Source organism: Priapulus caudatus, unplaced genomic scaffold (assembly GCF_000485595.1).
Source record: "Priapulus caudatus unplaced genomic scaffold, Priapulus_caudatus-5.0.1 Scaffold29, whole genome shotgun sequence".
In the NCBI taxonomy this organism is placed as follows: Eukaryota; Metazoa; Priapulida; class Priapulimorpha; order Priapulimorphida; family Priapulidae; genus Priapulus; species Priapulus caudatus.
In genome coordinates, this window is record NW_014577090.1 from 543,754 (window position 1) to 550,675 (window position 6,922).

Below are 6,922 nucleotides of genomic sequence, written 5' to 3' on the forward strand. Positions count from 1 at the left end.
GTGTGTGTGTGTGTGTGTGTGTGTGTGTGTGTGTGTGCGTGTGTGCGTGTGTGTGTGCCTGTGTGCCTGTGTGTGTGTGTGTCTGCGTGTTTGTGTATGTTCGCGTTGCATGAGCGACTCTCGAGCATACCTTAAACACTCAGCCAGCGACGAACAAACATAGCTCTCTAATCATTTCCTAGGGTGTTTTCACCTGTTTGTTCAACGACAGGGAAATTATTGAACATCGAGGACACAAAGCTTAAACCTACGAAACAAGTGAACAATGCAGGACGACAACCTACACTTGACCTTTGGTTGTCCGTGCGGGCATCAGCTGGAGGGCTGGCCAGCGGCCGCGACGCTAGGTTTTTGAATAACTCAAATCCAACGAACGCTGTTAACGTAATTAGGGAGGAGTGTGTATTATTCATACGTAACTATAGCAGACAATCTCCACCGTGCAACGGCGGCCGCCATCCCGAGCGCTGTAGGGCCTAATTTACTTCCCGCCTAAATCGTTAACGTTAAAATAGAGCCGGCTGCGAGTCCGCCTGCTTTGTCACAAGCTGTCGGGCGCTCATAGTCTGGGATGATTAACTTAATTACAGTTCAATTATAATACGCAATTTCAGAAAGTGACGTGGGCCGGTCCGCTGAACAACGCTTGTGCAAAAAACGAGGAATCGACGCAAATTAGTGAGAGAGAAAAATGGTCATCGTGTTCGATTTTCCAATCACTCCCTTCACGACCGTCCGCCGACATGACTACACACTCGCTTATCGCGACACGGGTATCTGTTCTGTGCGTGTGTTCGCTGCGGAAAGACAAGCGCAAGGAGAGCGGACAGACAACCCCAATGAGTGTCAATTTGAGTGATTGGCGTCCTGCATGCAGAGGCCGACGTATAAGAAGGACGCCTTACGTGTGCGAAGCACGCACCTCACCGATAATGCCACATCGAAGCTACTGGTCGCTCGCCGACCGACGAAACAAACAGTCTGAGATGGGTAACACGCCATAATGGCTTCAGTGATTCATGTGCGCGCGGAAAACGCGGAGAGAAAGAGACAGGAGCAGGTGATGACAGCCGACGATCGTTCTTAGCGAAGGATGAGAAAGAAAGAAAACTTTGGCTGCAAACAAAAACCGCCGCGATGACGATGGCGAGGACGACGACGACGACGACGACGACGAGGACGACGTCGACGATGATGATTGATGATGACCATGATGATAATGATGATGATTGTAATAATGATGATGATGTTGATGACGACGACGATTAAGATAATGGTGATGATGGTGATGATGATGATTATGATGATGATGATGATGATGACGATGATGATGGTGATGATGATGATGATGATGACGATGATGATGGTGATGATGATGATGATGATGATGATGATGATGGTGGTGGTGATGATGATGATGATGGTGGTGGTGATGGTGGTGATGGTGATGATGATGATGATGATGATGATGATGATGATGATGATGGTGATGATGATGATGGCGACGCTATAGAATGTCTGAATGCGATGAGGATTCGGGGAAGAAAGCATGTAATTAGTCGTTTTATTCCAAGCTTACGGGCGACGTTTCATTTCCGGACACGCGACGTTCATCTAATTATCCCGCGACATCCGATTATGCATATGCAAATTAGTTGCGAAAAGTTGGTGTCGCTGACAATATGCTTAGCTCATGCTCGGTAGAAAGAGTGAGATAGAGAGAGATAACTCTTATACCACGGCTTTAGTAGAGGTATCATGTCATGCTCTTGGTATAGGTCTGACGCCATGCTTCCAGTAAAGTTAAGGCAGTGCAACTACCAGCAGGTAGTCTTTAGTACTAATCACATATACGATAGTACTGCTTGCATATATACGGTGTTAAGGAAATGTTACTGGTGACACATATTGTGAATAAGAAATTATACTGGTAGCATATACGGTTATTAAGGAATGGTATTTGGCGTATATACGGCGTATATAATAGCTGTTACTGGTGGCATATGTTGTCGATGTGACTAAGAACCCCTGTGAGCTGACATTTTGCCTGCAGATTGAAGGTTATAGTAGTAAACAGTTGTAGGCGTATATGCGTTTTTGTCTCAGCGCGAGGGGAGTGTAGAATTGCGTCCGGTTATTGCAGTGCTTATTTGAATAGGGTTGAGCGCGGAAACGTGAACGCAAATACAATCATGCAGTGTACACAACACGCTCGTTCTCACGACGGCCACTTGATTAAAGCTTTGCCTATTGGAAAGATATGAGGTTTCTGAAACCTTTCATATAGCTGCAGCATCCGGACGTTATAATACGATATCGGATGGGGGCGGTAGTCGCTGTCGCTTGCTGTCGATGCCTGCGACGACATACGCAGCTAGGTTGCGTGCCGCCGCTGTTCACGTCGGAACCGACGCGGGATAAATAGGAAATCGGTAAAATGACATCCCGTTGGGAAGGCTCTTGTCTGCGTACTCTTCTGTGCAGATCCGCCAAATAGCTTCATTTCACAATTAAGGTCAAGTGAGCCGCTTTGGCGTGTTCGTGGAAGGAATCAGCAGTAAATAAATGTCGGGCGACTCGTTATTAGACATAAGCGCAGCGATGAATCACGCAAACGTACGCGCAACACAAACGCTGCCCAGTGGTTAGTATTTGGCTTACCGACAGATGCGTCACTTGAATCTTCTCCGCTGATTACTTAAGGCTCGGTGATGACCTCGGTCGCTGCAGAGACAGTATACGACACGCACGCCGCCCTGCGAACAAACGCAGAAACAGGTCCAGTTAGGACATGCATAGATATCTATGAGTTATGCCCGGGGCACAAGTGAATAATTTTACTCAAGTAAAATGATGCATGCGTCAAAATACTCACGCGAAATATTTTCAGCGTTCGCCGCACACGTGAGTAAAATTACTCAAGGTATAAGTGGTAATGCAGATCACGTGACTGTGCGCAGCCAATACTGAGCGCACAATAGTTTAAACGCATGCGCTGTGAGTACCAGTGTTGAGTAAATTTACGCAGCTAGCGCGCACACATTGAGTATTTTGACGCATGAGTCAAAAATTATCAAACATGTTTGATATTGAGTTTCTTGATGCATGCGTCAGAAAACTCAACGAAAATCCGGCGCACACGTGAATATTTTGACGCATGAGTCAAAAATTATCAAACATGTTTGATATTGAGTTTCTTGATGCATGCGTCAGAAAACTCATTGAAAATCCGGCGCACACGTGAGTATTTTGACGCATGCATCATTAATTTTTACTTGAGTAAAATTACCCACGTGTGCGCCGGGCTTTAGAATGGTAGGTCGCAGCTGTGCTGCTGCTGCTACTACTACTGTTGTTGTTGCTGCTGCTGCTGCTGCTGCTGCTGCTGCTGCTGCTGCTGCTGCTGCTGCTGCTGCTGCTGCTGCTACTACTACTACTGTTGTTGCTGCTACTACTAATGTTGTTGCTGCTGCTGCTGCTGCTACTACTACTACTACTACTACTACTACTACTACTACTACTACTACAACGACGACGACGACGACGACTTTTCGCGGACTGGCCTCCCTAGTTTTGGCCTGCAATTTCGCGAAGAGAAAGTGGCGTTAAGTGCACAATGTTTTCGTCATGAGCTATCGATTGTATCAAAGAGTAGATAATACACAAAGTGTTATAATCTCTCCTCCTGATGTAATCGAAGAGGCGTATAAAGAAGGAGAGCGTACACGGTAAAATGCTGAACCATGTTGCCAGTATTCAGTCAAATAATAAACTTCCCCCCCGTTTAATTTTGACGATTTCTTGCGTATTATTGATCAGGCGTCCTACCTGTTCATCATAGAAATAAACCGCATCGTCCGCTAACGATGTCCATACGCTGAGATATGAGCGTGTGGAATAATCTGAATATTTCGCTGACACCGACTAGATCATTAGTGCAGTACTTGAAACCTCTCTCGAAGTGTTTCCAGTGTGTTGCTTCCGGTCGCCGCTGTGTAGCCCGATAGGCGCTGGCACGATCACGTAATACTCCTAGAGTTTACTATACGCTGAGGTGGGCGATCGAGGTGGCACAGGGGGGTGGTCATACTATGGCAATCAGATAACAGACGTCATTCAGTTCGCATTTGTCAATCATTGACTGGAAACATCGCGATGGTTTACCGATAGTTATTAGACACTTAGGGGGCACGAGGGGCATGCGGTTTGTTGTATATGAACCAGGTAGGACAGCTGATCAATAATACTGCAAGAAATCGTCAAATCTAAAACGGGGAAAGTTTATTAATTTGACTAATACTGGCAACAATGGTTCGAAGCATTGTTACGGCGTTGTACGCCTCTCCTTTCTTATACGCTCTTGATTGTAATCAAAGCTTAATAATACGTAGAGTGTACAACGGAAAAAAACGTGGAAAATAGTGGCTATTTCACGACAACATTATTCATACTTTGCGCTGCGAGCTCTTATAATATTTCATGGTATTGCATTAAGCAGAATTCTTTGCTCTCTAAAACAAGACCAACCGCGTGTGTCAATACGATACTCCTGAGGCGAGATATCGGCTCCCTAAACCTCCCCTCCCCACAATGCGCAAACGGCCGCCTCGGAATCCACATTCTGTCCCCAGTCCTTGCACGGCGCTAAAGCGTTGCTTCGTGACGAGTTCGGTTTCCACCATAATATGAATGAATTTTTCGGGTGCAGGTGGCAGGGGTGGAGGTGACTTTCGGGGGCATCGCCTATGCGCCTTATCTGCCGCATTATCTTCCTAGCAACGGGCTAATCCGTCATGATGGACGCGCAAGTTGTTTTAATTAAGTCTCTAATCACGCCGCCTAGAAGAGTACCAAATTTGGGCATGTGACATGTCAATTATGCAGAGAGCCGGCTGCCAAGCGTGACCCGGAAACCGATAGCGCGAAAATGCTTAGACTGCGTTTGAAGGATGGGGACAGAACAGTGGATTCGAGGCCGCGTTTGGCATGTGGGAGGGGAGGGTTTAGGAAGCCGATATTCTCCGGCTAGAGTATTCGTATTGACAAGGCGGTGGCTTGTTTAGAAACAAATGAATCTGCTTAATGGCAATATCCATGAAATGTATTAATAGACCGCTAGGCAACAGTAGAATAATGTTGTCGTGAAAATGCAGCTATTTTGCCCGTTTTCCGTTGTACACTCTACGGTATATTAAGCTCTTGGAATTGGTATGGTATGCTGCCTCACTGTGGCAGTCCTGTGTGAGCCGAAAAGATTCACACACACACGCGGCTGCATGCGCCTTTAGCCCGCACGGCGAGATAGCGAGAGCTTGCATTCTGTCCTGATACAACGATTGTAGCGCACCCGCCGTACATACATGCTTACGGCCGCTAGAACGGTACCCCCCCCGTATATACCAATCCCAGACGACATGGGCCTCACGCACGGCGAAACACCACGCATATATATATAGATATATATATATATATATATATTATATATATATATAATATGTGGTGCGTGTGTTGTGTGTGTGTGTGTGTGTGTGTGTGGTGTGTGTGCTGGGGTTGGGGGGGGTGTTTGTTGGTGTGTGTGTGTGTGGTATGTGTGTGTGTGTGTGTGTGTGTGTGTGTGTGTGTGTGTGTGTTGTGTGTGTTGTGATTGTGCGGTTCGTTGCTGGGCAGGTAAGTTGCTGGGTTCAAGCACTGCAATGAGTCAATTAACCGACTAGAAATGAGATGCGCATGCGACAGCAGGCTGGAGCGTTTCCAGTACTGGGATTTACTGGGAGTGAATGACAAGATTATATATATAGTGATATACTATATATTATATTCTATATATCTAAATATGATATATATATAATATTTTCTCTCCTGTGTTCCCTTTCTCTTGTCTCTCTCTCTTCTCTCGGTCTCGTCGTCTCTCTGCATTCTGCTGCTCTCTCTAATACTCTCTCGTTCTCTCTCTGGAGCTTTCTCGTCGCTCTCTCTCTCGTCATTTCTCTCTCTATCTCTCTCTCTCTCTATTTTTCTCTCTCTCTCTCTCTTCTCTCTCCTCTCTTCTCTCTCTTCTTCGCTCTCTCTCTCCGCTCGTCTCCTCTCATCTTCTGCCTCTCTTTTCTCTCTCTCCTCATCTCTCTCTCGTCTTCTGCCTCTCTCTCTTCTTCTCTCTCCGCGTCTCCTCTCTGCTCTCTTTCTCTCATCTCCTTCTCCAATCTTTCTCTCTCCTCTCTCTCTGCGTCTCTATTATATATATATATATATATATATATATAATACTCGCCACCCAGTCTTCTACTCTCTATCCGTTTTATTCCATGGCGCCCTTCTTATTCTTCCACACTCCTTCCTCCTCACTCCTCTCTCTCTCTTTCTCATCTTTCTTCTCTCGCTCCTCTCTCTCTTCTCATCTCTCTCCTGCTCTCTCTGCTTCTCTCTGTCTTTCTGTTCTCCTCGTTCCATCTCTCCTGTTCTCATCTTCTCTCCCTCGCTGCGATTTTTTTTTCCTGATCTTCAGCAGCAAGCAAGAGCAGCAACCTTTCTGCCGTCTATCCGTCTATCTCTACATTTTAGCGCGCAAGAATTACGCCAGTCCTGCTACGATAGAGCGACGTACACATCGACACACCGGCTGCGTGGAGCAGTAACCAGGGCGCACAGACAGATCCGGAGAGAATAAGATAACTATAGGATCCGTTAATCCATCACGCGCGAGACGCAATTACAGAGTTAGCGGCGACAGGAATTACAGATTAGACGCTCATATGCGTCGCTGCTGCTATCCACCCCACCACGCACGCACAGCAGCTGCTCAGGAAACGTCGATCCTAGTTACGCCACCGATGAGTGTGTCATCATCTCCCCAATCACGATACAATAGCAGCCTCCTCGCTCCTATCCTCCTCCTCCCTCCTCCTCCATCTTTCCTCCTCCTCTC

The 6,922-nt window shown here is 46.6% G+C and overlaps 1 protein-coding gene across 6 annotated transcripts in view; it reads right to left on the reverse strand.

Moving 5' to 3' along the window:
* Positions 1–6,922, reverse strand: part of LOC106815673 (somatostatin receptor type 2-like) — a 153,478-nt gene that overhangs the window by 53,156 nt on the left and 93,400 nt on the right. For all 6 annotated transcript variants that reach the window (XM_014820182.1, XM_014820230.1, XM_014820198.1 and 3 more), the window contains exon 2: positions 2,662–2,756. The gene's annotated coding sequence lies outside the window, so the exon portion shown is untranslated. The remainder of the gene's footprint in view (positions 1–2,661; positions 2,757–6,922) is intronic.